Source organism: Ruditapes philippinarum, unplaced genomic scaffold (genome assembly GCF_026571515.1).
Source record: "Ruditapes philippinarum isolate M1 unplaced genomic scaffold, ASM2657151v2 ctg2981_1_1_1_1, whole genome shotgun sequence".
In the NCBI taxonomy this organism is placed as follows: Eukaryota; Metazoa; Mollusca; class Bivalvia; order Venerida; family Veneridae; genus Ruditapes; species Ruditapes philippinarum.
In genome coordinates, this window is record NW_026852951.1 from 18,137 (window position 1) to 41,831 (window position 23,695).

The window sequence follows — 23,695 nt, forward strand, 5'->3', positions numbered from 1 at the left end:
GCAAAACATACAATTATGTTTCATTTCGCAAAGAAATCTTATTTTGTTATTCTAATCTATGTTTTAAATTAGGAATATTTGAAATGATTGTAATCACATACCTCTGTTCAACTCTTCTTTCCATTTCTGAAATGAATAAAAAGAAAATGAAATTCATTTATTTTGAAGCGGATACTATGAAGGAGTACAAATTCCTATTCTTCTAATTATGTGTAATAATAATACTTTCTTATTTGACCGGAAACAGCTAAAAATTCCATGTTAACTGAGATAAAATGAATACCGTTTATGACTTACGTGCTTTTTTTGTTTTCAATTTTATACATAGATCTAATTGTTTGCTGATTTCTTTGCTTTAATAGTTTTACATTCGATTTCAAACAAGTAGTTTATTTCATTTTTTACCAGTTGACAGTATTTTTTTTTTTAATAACAATTCGCCAAACATGACTTTTAAGTTCATTTGGGTGCATTTGCTTGCAGACAATTTATCGGGCGAATTTTTTTCCGAAACTATTAGCTTGGATAGTCAGTCATCATTTTAACTCCTTTGAGGTTGGCATTTATTGATCAGGTTTAAAATAAGCTGAGATTTTCTATTTCTGAGAACCACAGGAGAAAAACAGTAGCATGAAGCTACATTCCGTTTTTCTGTAGTTTGTTTTATAATAAGTAATAAGATAATGTAAGAGTTTAACATGCGTCAACATTGCTTTCTGAAAAGCAGATCGAGCAATTTGAGTGTCTGTAATATCATGATGTGTATAGACATAAGAAAAGGAAAGTTTACACGTCGTATGACATTCACATCTGGCACCAATATCTCAAATTAACTCCTGCAAACTGCTTCTCCGAAAAAAAATTATATTATGCTATTAATGAAATATTTTCTGTTTGCATACCGAAGAATTTACAAGAAACTGCCTTTTATTTTTCGAATGATTATTTCTTTATTTATTAAACATTTTGTAATTTCGGGCCTGCGTGGTTATATTAGTGCACAGCTGTTCTCGGACTGTGCATTATTTTGTCGTAGTCAAAACTGACTATATATTTTCTGCATATGAATTTAAATATTTATTCTTACCTCTCTCTTTTCTTCCCCAGTCCTGAAATGAATAAAAAGAAAATGAAATTCATTTATTTTGAAGCGGAATACATATGAGGAGTACAAATTCCTATTTCTTCTAATTATGTATAATAATAATACATTCTTATTTGACCGGAAAACAAGCTAGAATTCCCCAAGTAACTGAGATAAAATGCAAAATACCGTTTATGACTTACGTGCTTTTTGTTTTTCAATTTTACTTAACAAATCTTTAAGCAAAAATAATTAAGAGACATGTATGCATTAATCTAATTCAATTCATAAAATTTCTATATAAATTATTAACAAGCAATTAATTGAATTTATATAACTCCTCGAGTACTGGTTATTACTGACACAGCAACGGGAGACTTAGGGCTTTATTATCACACATAAACAAAAAGCAATAGTCCTTTGTACATGACAAAAATTTTCAGGATAATAACACAGGATTATAAACTCCGTGCTTTAAATAGTATTATCTGGACACGCCAATGGAGATGCAAATTGCCTTTTTGTGATTGATTTACAAATGCTTGTCCTAGCGATGTGCACCGTCCGTGCCCCTTTAAACGGGTTTAGGTGAAATCTTGTAAATTTGCCATTCACTTAACAATCGTGAATCATCTTCTAAATAATCCTAGAAAATTTTTTATTGATATTGAATTATTCTACTTTGTCCAGATCAATCTTAAAATTTACAACTCGGACATAAACGTATCGTTTGTTTCTTGAAAATGGAAAATCAATTTAGGCCGTTTTAAAACTAATTACCATCAGAAAAATATCCTTATTACAAGGTTTGCTTCACTTAACGTATGAACACTCAAAAGAAAAAAAGAAAATAAGATTAAAATTTTTCGTTTTATTTTTCATTTGTAGTAATCAAACTGTTCAGCTTGTAGACGTTTAATGCGTTGTTTCGCTTTTGCAGGTGAATAAAATATTGAACATTTCTTTACATTTTTAACTCCTTTATATTAATCTTTTAAAAAACTATAGTGTAAACCAAATTTATTAAATTGCATACATTATGCGGCACATTTGAAATAAATCGTTTGCATGACGAAGCCAAGATAATAAGTGTATAAGTTTTTGATTTAGACAAGTTTAAATTTCAAATTACAAATAGTTAAAAAATAATGGTTTTATTTTAGTGGGACCTAATGGTTGAGTCCGTTTAAAGAGTTCTGTCCGTTCATTTCGGGTATTTGGAATAAGTTGGAAAAATGTTACATGTCGTGATTATATAATTTTATTGAATATTTTCTGTGAAGTCTCACGTCAACAAAAAAAAGCGGGAAACTTTATTTATAACGGAAATAGTTTTTACATTGTGCTTTTATAGGCTCTCCCATTAAATAACATAGTAATTTTGCGTATTGACATCTTTTGCTATTTTTAATGGTTTCATTTGTGCAACTTTTCTAATTCGCTGCGTGTTTAAAAAAACAAAGGCTGTTCAACGTTATCAATGTTTAAGTGTTGTTTTTCATTCAAAGTTTTAATGAAAACATTTTAAGAAGATCTGATAATTCTTTGTGCAAGACAAAAAGTTTATAGTTAACGATTAGTTAAGGAATTTTAAAAAATGTCTGGTAAAGCTCTATGAACATATCTTCAAAATCTGTATTGTATATGTATTTGTTTTATGTATAACTATAAGTTATGTTTATATTTTTAAACTGGTGTTTTAAAATATAACTGCATTTAGGGAAACTATATATTTACGTTTCCTTTTCCAGAAAAAACTTTATTTCAATCCTTGTTTTAACGAGAAATATCTGCAACAGTTGTAATCACATTTCTCTGATCATTTTATAATAATCTTATACTAGTATGTGACCTTTCAGTTTGTTGGGTGCATTTTGACAGCAAATTTTATTGTGTGCGTTTACTGCAACCATTACCTTTGTTATTGTAATTTTTAACTGTATTTTGTTTGCATTTGTTGAACTAGTTCAAATAAGCTGAGACTTTCTTTTTCTGAGAGCCAGATGTCAAAAAACGGTAGAGTGAGGCTACATTCCGTTTATTTCTCCAGCATTTTTATGCCATAAGTAAAATAATGTAAGATTTTAACATGCGTCAACATTGCTTTACTTAAAAAATTGGTGGAATCGAATGTCTGTAATATCACAATTTATGCATAGAATAAGCAAAATGAATTTGCACGCCATATGACATCAAATTCTGGCACCGATACCACAAATTACCTCCTGCAAACTTTTTCTCCAATAAATACAGTTTATTATGACAATAATGATATCATTTCTGTTTGCTTAATAATGATAAATTTTTGTTTGCACATTGGAAAAAAAATATACATGCCACTGATTTTAATGATTTATTGTTAAAATATATTGTAACTACGGACATGTGTGGTTATATAAGTGCGCATCTTTTCTCGGACTGTGCATTAATTTCTCAACAGCTGTGTCGTGCTCAAAACTGATGTGTGTCTCCTGCATTTTAATTTACATATTTATTCTTACCTCAACACATTTTTTCATAATTTTTACTGACTAAAAAGAAAATGAATTTCATTTATTTGGAAGGGATATAATTGAGGATTACAAAATCCTATTCATAGTTGTATAAGACAGGTAACAGCTAGAATCTAAAGTAACTGAGATAAAATGAATAACGTTTATGACTTACGTGTTTATTTAATTTTAAGTTATAAAGTTTGATAAAAGATAATTCAGATTCATTTATGCATTGTATAATAATTTTTATATGGTATTTTTTAAATTATTGATAATTAATATGCGGTAGAAGTTTTGGTCTAGTAAACAGTACAATTAATTAAAAACTCTTTTCCCATATTTTCTTTATCTGAAATATATTAAATAATATATATTAATTAAACTATTTCAATGTTGACTACTGAACATTTTTGTCAGGTTTTAAAAATGGTGTTAAATGGTTAACTAAACAAGGAATATATTCGTCCATCTTAAACAAGATTTTAGTTTTCATTCCCATTAAGGTAATTCCCAATAGTAATCTAAAACTTTACATTAATTAAACTTTACATTATCAAACTTTATCATTTTATTGTTAACATAAACTCAAAAAATAATAAAAGTTTAACTCTTGCTTTAAACAAATGAATAGATGATTTAAGTGTATTATTTGCACCAGTTCCATAGAACAATAACAAATAAGTTTTAATTATTTCATTTTAATTGAACTTTAGAAGAGGACAGAAACTACCATAGTTTTAAAATTATAAAAAAGCAAAGAAAAGAAAGTACTTTCTTTTGAAAATGGAATTAAGGTAATTAAAACTGGCATCTTTCTGAATTGATAAAACAGAAGAAAAGATGGGTTCAGAATATATGTCATATTTTTTATCTTTCAAAGGGCCATAGTTATATCTTCATCTATCTAGATACAATTATTAAAATTATTGTGCTAAAACTGAGGGGGATTTGCCATACTGGTTTGGAAATATAAATATTTTAAGTTGTAAAACCACCATATTTTTCGCCTATTTTACAGTTAAAAAGCATAAATTTGTATTTCTTTCTTTATTCAAGATTTTTCTGAATGTAAGCTTTAATTTTAAAAAAACCGAAAAGGTTTTGCAGGTTTAAAAATTGAATCAGATAAAATGTTAATAACAAGTTACCGATAAAAAAATGTAAAATGGCGAATAAATGTTATATAAAATATTTCTATTCAGTTCATTATAATTGCTATGGTAGCATATGTAGTTCTTCTTATTGTATTACCATATCAAAATAATGTACATTTTATCACAGCGAAGCCAAAAAGCTTCTCAACCAATAGAAATGAATGAGTGAAACAGTGTCGATTTTGATGTTTTATAACCATTTGTTATTCATATTTTATATCTTTTGACACGCTGTATTGTTACATGAAATAGTAAAAGAATAATTATACCGTCAAGTTGTTTCAAGTCAAAACGAAATAGCCCAGTGAACTTAGGCTTTAATAAGCGTTACCTTGAAATTTGTTTTCTGCGTATTTTGCTATTGCGATTTCATCATCTTCTTTATTCTCTCTTTCCCATCACTTGAGATAGCAGTCATTCATACTTAAACATAACTTCTACCTGGCCACAATGATAAGAACACTTAGAAAGAAACTTGGCGCTACTACAAAAAATATAGTTTATTTCTTACCACTTTGGAACTTCTTCAATCTGAAATAAATTAAAATGAAACAAATAATAAAGATAGATAGATAAACTTTATTCATACAAAGGCAATATGCCCATCAGAACACAGTAATAATACAATCAGCAGTAACATATCATCAATGGCATGATATAGCATGGTATACATAAAATAGGTCTTTTAAAAAGTCAAAACTTATTCATCATAACATATCTAGTCTATTATATATGTGATACATATATATGATAAAATCAATGACATGATATAAGTATGATATATATGAAATAGTTATATTACAAAGTCGATTCTTATTCATCATAACTTATCTAATATATACGTACTATATATGACACAGTGAGAGGACAATGTTATCGTTGATACAATGCATTGTCTCTTTTATCAAAACTTTTGCAAACAAATATTGCTAAATTTTCTAAATATATATTTGTAAGCAGATGAACATGAAATTTATATACAGTAACTGTTAAATTAATGTATTATGATTGTTCTTTCTTATTTTCAAAGTATTAACTTCAAGGTAATATTTAGCCAGAGTAACTGTCCAAATATTATTTTTCAAAATGTATAATAGATATAAAAATAATAATATATTTCAAGAGTAATAGTATTACTGAATAATAAGATTGTATATGGTGAACTTTCACGACATACATAGATCAATTTTTTTGCTGATTTCTTTGCTATAATAGTTTTACATTCCATTTCAAACAAGTAGTTATTCATTTTTTACAGTTGACAGTATTTTTATGCTATTTTTAATAAGATTCATTAGTGCACTATTCTTTTCTTTGCGTATCTAAAATAATGAACGTTGTTTACACCGTTACCAAGGTTGAGCTTGAAATTAAAGTTAATGACAACATTTTAGCCGATATTTCTTGTGCAAGCTTAAGTTTATATTTAAGATTAGTTTAAGAAAATTAAGAAAGACGTGTCTAGTTAACCTCTTAATATATCACAACAATCTGTTTTGTACATGTATTTGATCTTATTATAACTTTAGGTTCTATTTATATTTAACTCTTATTTGAAACATTTATGCATTGAGCAAAACATACAATTATGTTTCATTTTCGCAAAGAAATCTTATTTTGTTATTCTAATCTATGTTTTAATTAGGAATATTTGAAATGATTGTAATCACATACCTCTGTTCAACTCTTCTTCCATTTCTGAAATGAATAAAAAGAAAATGAAATTCATTTATTTTGAAGCGGATACATATGAGGAGTACAAATTCCTATTCTTCTAATTATGTGTAATAATAATACTTTCTTATTTGACCGGAAACAGCTAAAATTCCATGTAACTGAGATAAAATGAATACCGTTTATGACTTACGTGCTTTTTGTTTTCAATTTTATACATAGATCTAATTGTTTGCTGATTTCTTTGCTTTAATAGTTTTACATTCGATTTCAAACAAGTAGTTATTCATTTTTTACAGTTGACAGTATTTTTATTTTAATAACAATTCGCCTAACATGACTTTTAAGTTCATTGGGTGCATTTTGCTTGCAGACAATTTATCGGGCGAATTTTTCCGAAACTATTAGCTTGGATAGTCAGTCATCATTTTAACTCCTTTGAGGTTGCATTTATTGATCAGGTTTAAATAAGCTGAGATTTTCTATTTCTGAGAACCACAGGAGAAAAAACAGTAGCATGAAGCTACATTCCGTTATTTTCTGTAGTTGTTTTATAAAATATAAGATAATGTAAGAGTTTAACATGCGTCAACATTGCTTTTCTGAAAAGCAGATCGAGCAATTGAGTGTCTGTAATATCATGATGTGTATAGAATAAGAAAAGGAAAGTTTACACGTCGTATGACATCACATCTGGCACCAATATCTCAAATTAACTCCTGCAAACTGCTTCTCCGAAAAAAAATTATATTATGCTATTAATGAAATATTTTCTGTTTGCATACCGGAAAGAATTTACAAGAAACTGCCTTTTATTTTTCGAATGATTATTTCTTTATTTATTAAACATTTTGTAATTTCGGGCCTGCGTGGTTATATTAGTGCACAGCTGTTCTCGGACTGTGCATTATTTTGTCGTAGTCAAAACTGATATATATTTCCTGCATATGAATTTAAATATTTATTCTTACCTCTCCTCTTTTCTTCCAGTCCTGAAATGAATAAAAAGAAAATGAAATTCATTTATTTTGAAGCGGATACATATGAGTTCCAAGTAACTGAGATAAAATGAATACCGTTTATGACTTACGTGCTTTTTGTTTTCAATTTTACTTACAAATCTTAAGCAAAAATAATTAAGAGACATGTATGCATAATCTAATTCAATTTCATAAATTTCTATATAAATTATTAACAAGCAATTAATTGAATTTATATACTCCGTCGAGTACTGGTTATTACTGACACAGCAACGGGAGACTTAGGGCTTTATTTATCACAACATAAACAGCAATAGTCTTTGTACATGATAAAATTCAGGATAATAACACAGGATATAACTCCGTGTTAAATAGTATTATCTGGACACGCCAATGAGATGCAAATTGCCTTTTTGTATTGATGGTTTACAAATGCTTGTCCTACGATGTGCACGTCCGTGCCTTTAAACGGGTTAGGTGAAATCTTGTAAATGCATTCACTTAACAATCGTGAATCATCTTCTAAATAATCTAGAAAATTTGTTTATTGATATGAATTATTCTACTTTGTCAGACATCTTAAAATTACAACTCGGACATAACGTATCGTTTGTTTCTGTAAAATGAAAATCAATTTAGCCGTTTTAAAACTAATTACCAATCAGAAAAATATCCTTATTACAAGTGTGCTTCACTTAACGTATGAACACTCAAAAGAAAAAAAAGAAAATAAGATTAAATTTTCGTTATTATTTTTCAGTTTGTAGTATCAAACTGTGTCAGCTTGTAGACGTTAATGGTTGTATTCAGCTTTTGCAGGTTGAATAAAATATTGAACATTGTCTTTACTATTTTAACTCCTTTAGATTATCTTTTAAAAACTATAGTGTAAACCAATTTTGATATAAATGTGCATACATATGCGGCACATTGAAATAATGTGTTGCATGACGAGCCAAGATATGTGTCATAAGTTTTGATTTTAGACAAGTTTAATTTCACATACAAATAGTAAAATAATGTTTTATTTTAGTGGACTAATGGTCGAGTCCGTTTAAGAGTTCTGTCGTTCATCCGGGTATTTGGAATAAGTTGGTAAAAATGTACATGTCAGTGATTATATAATTTTATTGCTATATTTTCTGTGAGTCTCACGTCAACAAAAAAAAGCGGGAAACTTTATTTATAACGGGAATAGTTATTTACATTGTGCTTTTATAGGCTCTCCCATTAAATACAAGTAATTTTGCGTAGTTGACATCTTTTGCTATTTTTATGGTTCATTTGTGCACTATTCTATTCGCTGCGTGTTTAAAAAAACAAAGGCTGTTCAACGTTATCAATGTTTAAGTGTTGTTTTTCATTCAAAGTTAATGAAAACATTTTAAGAAGATCTGATAATTCTTGTGCAAGACAAAAGTTTATATTAACGATTAGTTAAGGAATTTTAAAAAATGTCTGGTACAAGCTCTATGAACATATCTTCAAAATCTGTATTGTATATGTATTTGTTTTATGTATAACTATAAGTTATGTTTATATTTTTAACTGGTGTTTAAAATATAACTGCATTTAGGGAAACATATATTTACGTTTCCTTTTCCAGAAAAACTTTATTTCAATCCTTGTTTTAACGAGAAATATCTGCAACAGTTGTAATCACATTTCTCTGATCATTTTATAATAATCTTATACTAGTATGTGACCTTTCAGTTTGTTGGGTGCATTTTGACAGCAAATTTTATTGTGTGCGTTTACCTGCAACCATTACCTTTGTTATTGTAATTTTAACTGTATTTTGTTTGCATTTGTTGAACTAGTTCAAATAAGCTGAGACTTTCTTTTTCTGAGAGCCAGATGTCAAAAACGGTAGAGTGAGGCTACATTCCGTTTATTTCTCCAGCATTTTTATGCCATATAAAATAATGTAAGATTTTAACATGCGTCAACATTGCTTTACTTAAAAAATTGGTGGAATCGAATGTCTGTAATATCACAATTTATGCATAGAATAAGCAAAATGAATTTGCACGCCATATGACATCAAATCTGGCACCGATACCACAAATTACCTCCTGCAAACTTTTTCTCCAATAAATACAGTTTATTATGACAATAATGATATCATTTCTGTTTGCTTAATAATGATAAATTTTTGTTTGCACATTGGAAAAAAATATACATGCCACTGATTTTAATGATTTATTGTTAAAATATATTGTAACTACGGACATGTGTGGTTATATAAGTGCGCATCTTTTCTCGGACTGTGCATAATTTCTCAACAGCTGTGTCGTGCTCAAAACTGATGTGTGTCTCCTGCATTTTAATTTACATATTTATTCTTACCTCAACACATTTTTTCATAATTTTTACTGACTAAAAAGAAAATGAATTTCATTTATTTGGAAGGGGATATAATTGAGGATTACAAAATCCTATTCATAGTTGTATAAGACAGGTAACAGCTAGAATCTAAAGTAACTGAGATAAAATGAATAACGTTTATGACTTACGTGTTTATTTAATTTTAGTTATAAAGTTTGATAAAAGATAATTCAGATACATTTATGCATTGTATAATAATTTTTATATGGTATTTTTAAATTATTGATAATTAATATGCGGTAGAAGTTTTGTCTAGTAAACAGTACAATTAATTAAACTCTTTTCCATATTTTCTTTATCTGAAATATATTAAATAATATATTAATTAAACTATTTCAATGTTGACTACTGAACATTTTTGTCAGGTTTTTAAAATGGTGTTAAATGGTTAACTAAACAAGGAATATATTCGTCCATCTTAAACAAGATTTTAGTTGTCATTCCCATTAAGGTAATTCCCAATAGTAATCTAAAACTTTACATTATTAAACTTTACATTATCAAACTTTATCATTTTATTGTTAACATAAACTCAAAAAATAATAAAAGTTTAACTCTTGCTTTAAACAAATGAATAGATGATTTAAGTGTATTATTTGCACCAGTTCCATAGAACAATAACAAATAAGTTTTAATTATTTCATTTTAATTGAACTTTAGAAGAGGACAGAAACTACCATAGTTTTAAAATTATAAACAAGAGCACCGCTAGGCGGAGCATTATATGCCCGAAAGTGATTTTTTTTTTAGTAAAGATGAAGCATTTGTAAGACATGGGAATTAAATAAAGTATTACCTCCTTCACAAAACAATCCTCCTTTAAAGTTTCAATATTGTGGTCCAAATGGAACTTAAGTTATGCCCCGGAAACTGTTTTCAGTTCTAAGGTAATAGTGACCTTGACCTTTGACCTTGTGACCCCAAAATCAATAGGGGTCTTCAACCCAATATGGACAATCATACTATGAAGTTTAAACACAGTGGGCCAAATGAAACTTAAGTTATGTTCCGACAACTGTTTTCAGTTTTAAGGTAATAGTGACCTTGACCTTTGACCTTGTGACCCCAAAATCAATAGGAGTCTTCTACCTAATATGGACAATCATCCTATGAAGTTTGAATATTGTGGGCCAAATTGAACTTAAGTTATGCTAAAGAAACTGTTTTCAATTTCTAAGTAATAGTGACCTTGACCTTTCACCTTGTGACCCCAAAATCAATAGGGGTCTTCAACCCAATATTGACAATCATCCCATGAAGTTTGAACACTGTGGGCCAAATGGAACTTAAGTTATGTCCCGTATACTGTTTCCAGTTTTAAGGTAATAGTGACCTTGTCCTTTGACCTTGTGACCCCAAAATCAATAGGGGTCTTCTACCCAATATGGACAATCATCCTATGAAGTTTGAACACTGTGGGCCAAATGGAACTAAAGTTATCCTCCGGAAACTGTATTCAGTTTTAAGGTCATAGTGACCTTGACCTTTGACCTTGTAACCCCAAATTTAATAGGGGTCTTTTTCCCAATATGGACGATCATACTATGAAGTTTGAACACTGTGGACCAAATGGAACTTAAGTTATGCTCCGGAAACTGTTTTCAGTTTTAAGGTCATAGTGACCTTGACCTTTGACCTTGTGACCCCAAAATCAATAGGGGTCTTCAACCCAATATGGACAATCATCCTATGAAGTTTGAACACTGTGGGCCAAATGGAACTTAAGTTATGCTCCGGAAACTGTTTTCAGTTTTAAGGTCATAGTGACCTTGACCTTTGACCTTGTGACCCCAAATTCAATAGGGGTCTTCTACCCAATATGGACAATCATCCTATGAAGTTTGAACACTGTGGGCCAAATGGAACTTAAGTTATGCTCCGGAAACTGTTTTCAGTTTTAAGGTCATAGTGACCTTGACCTTTGACCTTGTGACCCCAAAATCAATAGGGGTCTTCTACCCAATATGGACAATCATCCTATGAAGTTTGAATACTGTGGGCCAAATGGAACTTAAGTTATGCTCCGGAAACCAAATTGCTAACGGACGGACGGACAGACGGACGGACGGACGGACGCCAGGGGGTATAACATAATATGCCCGAAATTCTTTCGGGCATATAAAAAGCAAAGAAAAGAAAGTACTTTTGAAAATGGAATTAAGGTAATTAAAACTGGCATCTTTCTGAATTGATAAAACAGAAGAAAAGATGGGTTCAGAATATATGTCATATTTTTTATCTTTCAAAGGGCCATAGTTATATCTTCATCTATCTAGATACAATTATTAAAATTATTGTGCTAAAACTGAGGGGGATTTGCCATACTGGTTTGGAAATATAAATATTTTAAGTTGTAAAACCACCATATTTTCGCCTATTTTACAGTTAAAAAGCATAAATTTGTATTTCTTTCTTTATTCAAGATTTTTCTGAATGTAAGCTTTAATTTTAAAAAAACCGAAAAGGTTTTGCAGGTTTAAAATTGAATCAGATAAAAATGTTAATAACAAGTACCGATAAAAAATGTAAAATGGCGAATAAATGTTATATAAAATATTTCTATTCAGTTCATTATAATTGCTATGGTAGCATATGTAGTTCTTCTTATTGTATTACCATATCAAATAATGTACATTTTATCACAGCGAAGCCAAAGCTTCTCAACCAATAGAAATGAATGAGTGAAACAGTGTCGATTTGATGTTTTATAACCATTTGTTATTCATATTTTATATCTTTTGACACGCTGTATTGTTACATGAAATAGTAAAAGAATAATTATACCGTCAAGTTGTTTCAAGTCAAAACGAAATAGCCCAGTGAACTTAGGCTTTAATAAGCGTTACCTTGAATTTGTTTTCTGCGTATTTTGCTATTGCGATTTCATCATCTTCTTTATTCTCTCTTTCCCATCACTTGAGATAGCAGTCATTCATACTTAAACATAACTTCTACCTGGCCACAATGATAAGAACACTTAGAAGAAACTTGGCGCTACTACAAAAAATATAGTTTATTTCTTACCACTTTGGAACTTCTTCCAATCTGAAATAAATTAAAATGAAACAAATAATAAAGATAGATAGATAAACTTTATTCATACAAAGGCAATATGCCCATCAGAACACAGTAATAATACAATCAGCAGTAACATATCATCAATGGCATGATATAGCATGGTATACATAAAATAGGTCTTTTAAAAAGTCAAAACTTATTCATCATAACATATCTAGTCTATTATATATGTGATACATATATATGATAAAATCAATGACATGATATAAGTATGATATATATGAAATAGTTATATTACAAAGTCGATTCTTATTCATCATAACTTATCTAATATATACGTACTATATATGACACAGTGAGAGGACAATGTTATCGTTGATACAATGCATTGTCTCTTTTATCAAAACTTTTGCAAACAAATATTGCTAAATTTTCTAAATATATATTTGTAAGCAGATGAACATGAAATTTATATACAGTAACTGTTAAATTAATGTATTATGATTGTTCTTTCTTATTTTCAAAGTATTAACTTCAAGGTAATATTTAGCCAGAGTAACTGTCCAAATATTATTTTTCAAAATGTATAATAGATATAAAAGATGATTTCGTCAAACATTAAGCAAATGAAAGCTTTCCAAAGTGATAATTATCATAGCAGTGAAATTTTTAACTATTTTAGTTTTCTAAGTAATGATTCGATATTCCAACAAAAATATGCGTTTAAGAGCAAACTCACAAATGCATAAAATTTAATTGCTGCTTAGTTACTAATTCCATGCATATGTATATTAATTTTGTGTTTAACAATCATTTTGAAAATAATATAAATTTTTATTATTCATCACTGCTGAATATTTTAGAAATAACAAGCTTCCTTTCTTTTGGCATCCAATAGATTTTTGTGAGCCTATTCATATTTATATCAAATGCAAAAGTATTTACATCTAGGCATGAAGTATATTCGGCTATTTTGGCGTATATTATATCGGTTAATAAGTAAAATATATGAATGTCTTACATTTTCAATCTTTAACTATTTTGCTTTAGTTAGTAACGATATTCTCATTTTACTATAAATTAGATCTATGCGTGAAAGAACAAAACTATGTATGAATTAATGCATTCAGTTGCTTGATTGGATATAATATATTTTTTTTTAATTTCGTCATAACTGTTAAGCAACTTTCAACCTTTTTATGTATCTGATTTATGTTCTCAAGTCGATCTTGTTGAGTGTTTTAAAGCTATTGTAATAATATTTTGATTCAATTCAGCAAACTTTAGAATCTGTTGTTTGTTATTTACAATTATTTGCTTAATTTGATTAAAAGAATGGAGACAAAAAACTTTTGGAAAAAGTAACGCATACGCATAATATTAGAAGCTGCAAACTTCGTTTGATTGAGTCTTTTGATAATAGAAAATGTTAATATGCAACAACTCTTATGCCCTTAGCACCAATTTAATCGGTATTCAATTTCAAACACGTAATGTGCTGGAATCAATATAACTACACTATAATGAATGCAGAAAGTTTTTTAAAACTGTCACACGACACGGGACACCTGCTGCTAAAGCATAAAATAAAGAAAATGATGGATCCCAAACAAGCAAAGAAAACCACAAAATTGTAAAGACTCGAATTGATTGAGTCTGTTTATGGGAGATAATGTGAAAAAGCAACATTTAAAATCTAGTATGTATTTATTATTGTTATTATTGTTTTAAAGTTAATAGAAAATTTAACGGTACCTAAATACATTTTAATTACATATTAATGCAGTCCACATCGTTAACGCGCAAATCGTTTTAAAACACTTTTGACACATGACCAGCCATGATACCGGTTGTCTGAAAGACATTCTTCCGAAACTCATAGATGAAGATCCATATTAGACCTGTTATCTATTGCTTTGATCATACCTATTTAGCAGAAATGCATACAAAATTTCAATATTTTATTCTTAAAGTTGTATGCTAAGTTTGCATATAGACATATAGCAGAATGAAACCTACTCAATAGAATTGTTAAAACTTAACATTACAAAATAATAATAGAAACAATTCTAAGCGAATAAAAATATAAAGATCACCGACTTTATTTTGAGTTATTTACCCTTCTAATCAAGGTAAGCAAGGCCTGATTATTTCCTAATTTCCATGTACCTGACTTGAGTTCATGCATTTATCTAATATTTCAAGAATTGATAATGAATAGTGCTTCTTCTTTACTTAAAATGATGTTAATTACGTTTTTAAAAAATATGATTATTCATTTGTTATCCAATCAACATATGTACTTTTATCTGTTATTATGTGACGAAATGAATAGAAAGTTTCAATTAATTTTCTAAAATAAACCAACGCTGTCTGTCAAAGAAACATGCTTCTGAATCATCAAAATTCGTAAAGGATCGATCATGTTTCATCGATATGTGCAAATTAATCAATAATACAAACGGTTTAAAAGACTTATGTCTGCGGTATTTGCCCTTGAAATGACATAAAATATAAATAAAAAGATTGACAATTTGTTAAATGAATCATACAAGAATTATAAATTAACACAGTCATATTACAATATTATCGTAAAATTAAAAAGTGGAAAAATTATGTTATTTTTAAAAGCTTATGGTCAACTCTCAAAGGAGATGTAACATAATTATATATACTAGAACGTCTCTGTTATTTTATACAGATGAATATTGCACTTGAAAAGAATGATATGTTCCTAAACAAAATACAAAACTGCTTTTTAAGGAAGGTTCTAAACGTTTAACAATAATTAAATGTGATAGCGCCAGCATATACAAGCATATTCCTTTTATATAGATATTTTGAAAGTATTCTTTAATGTTTAAAAATTGTTATAAATAACTGTGTAAGCTACAAATAGATCATTTTCAATAGAATATACTTAAATGTTTAGAATCAACGGCAAATATTTTCATTTGTAAATCTTTCGTTTCCTGAAGCATACTAATATTTTGCGACTTTATGGACTTTCTAAGAACGATTTAAGTCGCAAATCTTTGTCATTTTATCCTATTGCCTAGAGATCAGTGTGTAACAGTTTTCATATTACGTGTGTTACTGATATCATAAAGAGGGAATGCTTGTGTCTAATGGAAATGATTGTGCAGAATTCGGTAAGGCATTAAATATGAAAACTAAGGGATTTTATGAAATTCTATTTAATGTTTCAGGCAATTAAAATTTATAAACTACAATTAGAATTATAATTATATGAATATTACAAAGAGAGTTTGAAGATTTTGAAGAACCTTTTTCGTTTGTATTGCTTTCGAAAGCGATATGTAATTGAAATTGCCCACATTCATTTAATCTTCAAATTCAATAGTGATCGTGTGAATCATTTTAAAGTATTTCAAAAAGGAACGATTAGTATCATTGAATGTGTATTCTCTTTATTTTGAGCTTTTGCAAGGGAATAACATGCATATTTCCGATTATTGAAGATCGTCCAGCACGACATTGTTATGGTTTTCTTCTTCGAGCAGTTGTAGGTGATTTTCTTGTTGCTTTGTCTGACATTGAGAACTTTTGTTATAGTCATTTGTTTTACTTTTATCTTTTCTGTGTTTTACTTATTTCAACTTTGGTAACCATAGCATTTGTTAGAATTTTGCTTGGGATTCATTTCATTTACAATGTCTCGTTTTCAAGGTACATGGTGTGGCTAAGAGTTAGGGTTGGTGCACCATTGACCGGTTTAAACTCCCCAACAATGCTTATGCTGCTGACCGTTCCAAGGCGGCGCCCCTCTTTGTTCATTAGATGCATGTCTTTTTTCTTTAAACTGTTATGTTGACACTTTTGTTTGTGCCCTTTCTTGTTGTTTGCTCGTCTACGGTAAGTATTTTCCGGTGGTTCCAGTATTCTGTACTTGAATACTGTTTATTCACCCTTATAATATGTTGCCTTCTCATTAAATTTGTTAATCTGTTAAATGCAGACTTTATTATCTCCGAAGCTCTATAAAATTGTCGCTTTTCAGGGAATGGCCATGAAGTGTAACATTGAATGTTCCAGTAGTACCGCCGTAAGAACACATTGCGAATGTTTTAAATATAATATTTAATGATAAATCTTGAATTCTGTTAAAGCCAGTGCTAGCGTACGTGGACAGTAGCTTGCTCTTTCCAGTACCGTCGTCCATGAAATAAGCTAAATCGAATACCAAACTTGCAACATTTTCACTTTTGCTGTTATTGAAAACCTTTAAAGAGGAATTCATTGTTGTCTCTATTTTAAAAACGACCTCCGTAATGAAAAATTAAATTCCAAATGAGTGTTTATATGCTTTTGAAATATGTGTTCCACTCTATAGTTGTAATATTGTATTCTAAATTCAGAGCAATATTGTAGGTGAATACATTAGTACATTTATCTAGTCCAATAAACATATATATATGAAAAAAATTCTCCAGACAATTTCAACAAAATTTATATGAAATTTAAAAATGAACAAAAGAAAATAGATTTTAATTCTCAAAGTCAAACACTCAATATTCTCATTTCTGTCGATTACGACGGAAACTTCATAATGACCCTAACCTTTACATATCCAGCAATAAACCTGCATTCTAAGATTTAAGTCACTCATTTTATAACCTTTTAGCAATCTTTTTCAATCTAAATCTAAATTTAACAGTGTTCGGCGCGGTATAATCAATTCAACTCAAAGAAAGAAATCAATCAATCAATGTATCAAACAAACAAACAGACACCCTAGTATTTTACCAATCTGCCAATAAGTTGTTTACCTAATTATCTTGCTTAAATTTGTGCAATGTTAAATCCTTACTTGATTTACAATGCCCTTTATGACAATGGAAACATCAGTTTATTGTCTACTAGCAGTGGACTTGAACTTATCAGCTAAAACCTTTTTAAATTTTAAATCAGTATCATCTATATGATAACATTCTTGTTTGGTAACAATCGAAATAATTATAATAAGCTGACGACGGCTGCACGGACACACTGATGTACGATGGACACCGGACAAATTGTGATTACAAAAGCTCACCTTTAGCTCTTTATGTTCAGTGGAGCTTAAAACCACAAATAATAATTATAATATAAGACCGATCTGTGATCAAATGTGTCGCCTCGTGATATCCGATTGCACACTGCAGCTACTGCGTATGAGGAGACACACTAATTAACAGAGAAAACATGTTTTATTCAAGGGCTATAATTATGCAACAGTAGTCTTTGAGAAGAAATCCGGACAAGCTTCTGTTAAGCTGGCAACGGCCATAACTCGGTCAAAAACTTGTGCAATATGCGCAAGTACCTGATCAACCGAGCATTCCTGTAAATTTCATTAAATCACATAAGTGGTTTAAGAGGAGTAGTTCAGACAATTTTTATTGACATATTTCTTTTTCGTAAAGGACACAACTCGGCCAAACTTTAAAAGTGAACATCATTAAATGATTAATAACTCCGACAAAAATCGTTGAACATGAAAATACCGATGATATCTGTCCCACCAAATTTGAATATTTCATTTATCATTAAATGTAATGGTAAAATCATTCAAATTTATGTCATAATAATGATGTCAATATCTCATCATATTTTTGATGACCTCATATTTTTTCAAAAAGTCAGTATCTGAACGAATGTTAAAAATTTATTTTTTCCTGCTGACATGATGTGGCGTCCATTTCAAAATAGTGGCGCCCATAATGACGACATTTTACGTCCGTGCCACAATCAGCGTGAAATTAACTCGGCAATTATAAAACATGATTATTCTTATTAACTTACTGATTAAAAGCTAATGTTATCATTAAAATGAATTGTGAAAACAAAGTTGGTATCAAAAAGGTAATTTTACTAGCAAACCATTGTTTAAATTGGCCATGTCCGATGGGATACAATAATATGTTACCCTTCTTATTTCTGGCGCAATGTCCGTGCGCTAAAACTTTTCATAAGTTTCAACTTTCACAACAGAGACCTAACGTAAGAACTTGCACACAAATACTACATTGTCATGGAAATCTGAAAGAAATATATAGAAATGGGAACTGAACTGATTCACTGTATGTTTAGCAATGGTTTTCTTGTCACCACAGTGTCTACTTTCTCAAGCTCCCTCGCTAATGAGAGAACATAGGCTCGTGCGCGAAAAAATATAATTTATAAGAATTCTGTTATGCTTTCTAGTTTGAGCAGCCAAATATAGGCCTATTAACTTTAAGCTCGTAAAAACGCCGCCAATTTTTATACACAAATACCCATTCAATTATTCAACTGGATTGTAAAATTCTGTTACAAACTATGCAATTTACGGCGTATTTATAATTTGTTTACTTACATTATATATAAGCTATTCACTTCCAAATTATCAAAACATCGTCTATTTCAATAAATTTACAGACTAGTATTATTTCCTTTCTTTATTTTATCTTTCTAACTATGTTTTTGGGCATCTTTCTCACTGTGAAATATAGTTATGCCGCTATGACAGAGCCCCATCATAAAGGGTAATAAAACTTAATTGATCTGTGCGAACAAAAAGATCTGACCTCCTGTCGCATAATATGTTACGTAATTTATGACATGTGATGGTTATTTTTTTAACACGTTCAAGTGGTTTTAACATACTTTTAGGGGCCAATTAGACCTGCCAGTCATTTATATTGCTACCAAATCAGGTTATTATCCAAAGGATAATTCATTTTTTCATTGGTAATAAGAAAATTATTTCTTCACTGACCACACCCTACTCAATTTTATTGCATAAAGACTGCCATACTGTCAATGAAATATAAGGTAATCATCCAATCAAAACATAACATTTCAGATCTAGTCTAATGTTTATTCATTAATGTAACCAAATGTCCAGCTATTAGTCTTATTCAATTTAAGGCTTTAAATGACGAAAAAGGGAGTACGATGACTTACATACATGTACGTCCATGTAATTATGACTAAAGGGAGCTACACTTTTAAAGAAAGTGATATGTTTGATAAATCAAATCAAAAGAAGCGGTTATTGTTCTAAAACATATAGTCATGTTGAAATAAAGCGATATTTTTACGTTGGATATAAACATGCAAGTAGTATTTAGTTTCTGTTAAATTAACTCTTTTTTAAATGTTGAATACCATACAAGAGCTAGGATCGTCGAGTTCATTGTCGTTTTTGGAGGTAAAAAGCGATTTGTTGGTGGCTGTTGTTCAAACATATAATGCTGAACACCAAATGGATCGCCATTAACGATTTTGTATAGTTCATACACAATGTACGTAAATTGGAATCATAATACGAGAAACACAGCTAAATATCGTTATATGAACTATCAACAAGTTACATAGGGATATATGTACGTCACTTCCGGTTTGTGATCGCACCTGCATAACGGTTAGCAATTCTTACATCTGTGTTAAACCGGACTTTGAAAAGGTAATACTAAGACAATAACCGATGATTTAATGCTCAAATTATGAAAAACAACTTACTTAAGTTTGTTCTACACGATCAAATATAAAAATTAATATGAGAATATGATGACCAATCACGTTTAAAATTATAGCGCTAAAACTGAGGGAGGTTTCCAATCCTGATTTGGAAATATAAATAATTTAAGTAATAAAAATAACCTGTTTTCACCCATTTAACACTAAAAACCACATATATTTGTATTTCTTTCTTTATTCAAGATTTTTTTCTGAATGTAAACATCCATTTAAAAAACGAAAAGTGTTAAATTCTACAAAAAGGGAAAACATACCCAAGTTGGGCTTGAACCTTTGACAGACATAAGCTTTAGAAAAGAGGTTCCGCATTAAGTATCTAATATCAAAATGTGAAAACCATGCGCATTTTTTAATTAATTGTCTTTGAACATAATTATGAATATTTATTATTCATTTCTGCTGAATATTTTGGAGATAGCAAGCTTCTTTTCTTTTGTCATTCAATAAATTTTTGTGAGCCTATTCATCTTTATATCATGTATATCAAGTGCATAAGTATTTACATCCTTTAACAACAAAGTTGTTAAGTGTCCAATTGAATGAATCTGTTTATGAGAAATGACAATATGAATTATTACCCCTCACTTTTTTCGTAATGCTAATTTCCCATAGGCCTCTGGGAGTTATTTTTACTGTTAATGCAAGTGTACCACGTGACCAAAAATTTTGTACTGTTACATAGGTAACAGTATTTTTTTAAGCGGTCACGTGGTCTATTTCCTAAATAAAATGAAATAAAATGGCCGCCATTTTTTTCTCGATTCATTCTTATTTTCAACGTTAAACCCCGATAGGACATCAATTTCTCCTCTGGAGTCCCTATGACACTCGTAAAATTTAGTTATTTGTACCCTGGTGTGCTTTTCGCGTATAAAATATCTTTTTGCTCAATAGTCAAAAAGTGAACATCCGTTTTCAACGGAAGTGATTGCAATGTAAATAATTATGTGTCAAACTGAAAAATGCAGAAGATTTAAGCATGCAACAAAGGATTATTTAACAAATTTAATCAGTGAAACGTTACAGATATGGTGGACACAGGATATCATCGTTATTTTGTCAAAAACCATGCTAAGAATATTCTGGAAACAGAAGGATCAGATTTCACAGATCATAACCGTGTAAATGGGTTAGTGTTTTGTTTCCTAAATAAAACCTAGCTTATTGTATTTTTATGATTTGTAGATATCATCACTTGCTTAAAGAATAAAAGAAAAAGAAAACTTCTCAAGTAGGCCTACAGTAAAGTACACTTAAAACTTAAAAGGTAAGGACAGTTTAGTTATTGTAACTCTTGGTTTATTTTTGTTACAGTTAGATTTAGTTGACAATTTCAGATCATCTCAGTATTTTTGTTCGGGGTAATAAAATAAATAACACATGGGTTTGTGAGTAACAGTAAAAATATCATCCCTCGAAAAAATACTGTTACCCTCGGCTACGCCTCGGGTAACAGTATTTTCCTCGGGATGATATTTTTACTGTTACCCACAAACCCATGTGTTATTTATATATTAACAAAATTTATACCAGTTAAAAAATCTAGTATGTATTTATTATTGTAACAGTTATGATAGTTTTAAAGTTAATCTTATCTATTACGGTATCTAAACACAATGTTATTTCATGTTTATGCAGTCCACTTCGTAAACGTAAATACTGTTTTCAAATATTTTATGTAAACATCTTTGACACTTGGTCACCCATGACACCGGTTCTGCGAAAGACATAGCTCCTTCCGAAGCTTAGAGGTTGAAATTTAAAGTTGAAACTGTTATCCATTGCTTTGTCAATACATATAAAGTCAAAATTATAAGGCAGAAATGTATCCACAATTTCAAGTGACCTTGACCTTGATCACAGACACCTTGGTTAATTATATGAATCTTACACTGGCTGCCGGTACAGACCGGAATATCTAGCTCGAGGGTGACTGTTTACTGCGGTAACGAGGCTCTGCCGAAACAGTTACCCGAGAGCTAGATATTCCCGTCTGTAACGACAGCCAGTGTTTGATTCTTTTTCTTGCATATTACATATCAATTATTTTCAGAACAGAAATTACGAAAACTGATATTCTAATTACGCACTTTTTCTTATGGTAGCGTATGAACGTACAACTTCATTCATCACGGTTAAGTGACGTCATTATATGAACGCAATTCATTCATAAAAGGCGTGCAGCAATGACGTCATTTAAAGCACGCGACTTGTCTTGCATGGGGGGTGTAAGACAGGGTTTTCTAGCACCAGTGTAAACGGTAGATAATCCTATCTTATATGCAAAAAAATACCAAGCTGCCTCTTAATATAAGCTATCCACACACCAAGTTTTATGTAAATATGCCAAAGCAAATAAGATATTGAGCAGAAACGGAATTTTAATTTTTAGTAACAGTGACCTTGACCTTAATCACAGACATATAACTAGCAACCCACCCCTGCTTCTTGATATAAGCTACCTACAAACCAAGTTTGGTGTCAATAAGCTGAAGCAAACTAAAGTTATAAAGGGAAATTGAATTTCTATTTTTATTTACAGTAACCTTGACCTTAATCACAGTCACCTTGGTAGCAATTCCAAGTTGCCTTTTGATATAAGCTATCCATACATTAAGTTTGGTGTCAATAGGCCAAAACAAATTCCAGTTCTTGAGCGGAAATTGAATTTCTATTTTTAGTAACAGTGACATTGACCTTGGTCACATACACCTGGGTAGCAATCCCAAGCTGCCTCTTGATATAAGCTATTCATACACCAAGAATTTTTTCAAAGCAAAGCAAACTAAAGTTATTGAGCGGAAACCAAAAGTTGACGCCCGACCGCCCGCCAAGTTCGGCATTACAATAACCCGGTTTTCTAAATAAAAATCGATAAATGATTTAAGCAATTTAAATCTTAAAACTACAATTAAAATTATATATAAATAGAGTTTGAACCAATTGAAGTACATTTTTCTTTTGCATTGCTATCGAAATAAGAATTTAAATTGAAATTGGAATTTTTCCCACTTTCGTTTAATCTTCAAATTCGAAAGTGATCGTGTGTATCGTTTAAATGTATTTCAAAAAGGAATAATAATTGTGTTTACTTTATATGTTTGGCATTTATGGAAGAGGAACGTAAGTTCAATCCCTTATTGTGAATAAAATTGTTCAGTTTTGTTCTGTTTAATATCTTCATTTTGAGCTTTTGCAAAAGAATGAGATGTAAATTTCAGATTCTTGAAGATCGTCCAGCAAGACATTGTTGTTGTTTTTTTTTTTTTTTTTGGTACTTTTAGTTATTTCTTCTTTGTTTTTTTCTGATTGGTTGATTCAAGTATTCCTCACTTAAATAACGTTACATCACCCTAAGGATGTGTTGCCTGCTTTTAA

At 29.9% G+C, this 23,695-nt stretch overlaps 1 long non-coding RNA gene across 1 annotated transcript; it reads right to left on the reverse strand.

Moving 5' to 3' along the window:
• Positions 1–11,050: 11,050 nt before the first annotated feature.
• Positions 11,051–11,904, reverse strand: LOC132729074 (uncharacterized). Its single transcript, XR_009625565.1, has 2 exons — positions 11,557–11,904; positions 11,051–11,404 (listed from the first exon to the last, which is right to left on the reverse strand). It is a non-coding gene; the product is annotated as an uncharacterized LOC132729074 (long non-coding RNA).
• Positions 11,905–23,695: the final 11,791 nt, after the last annotated feature.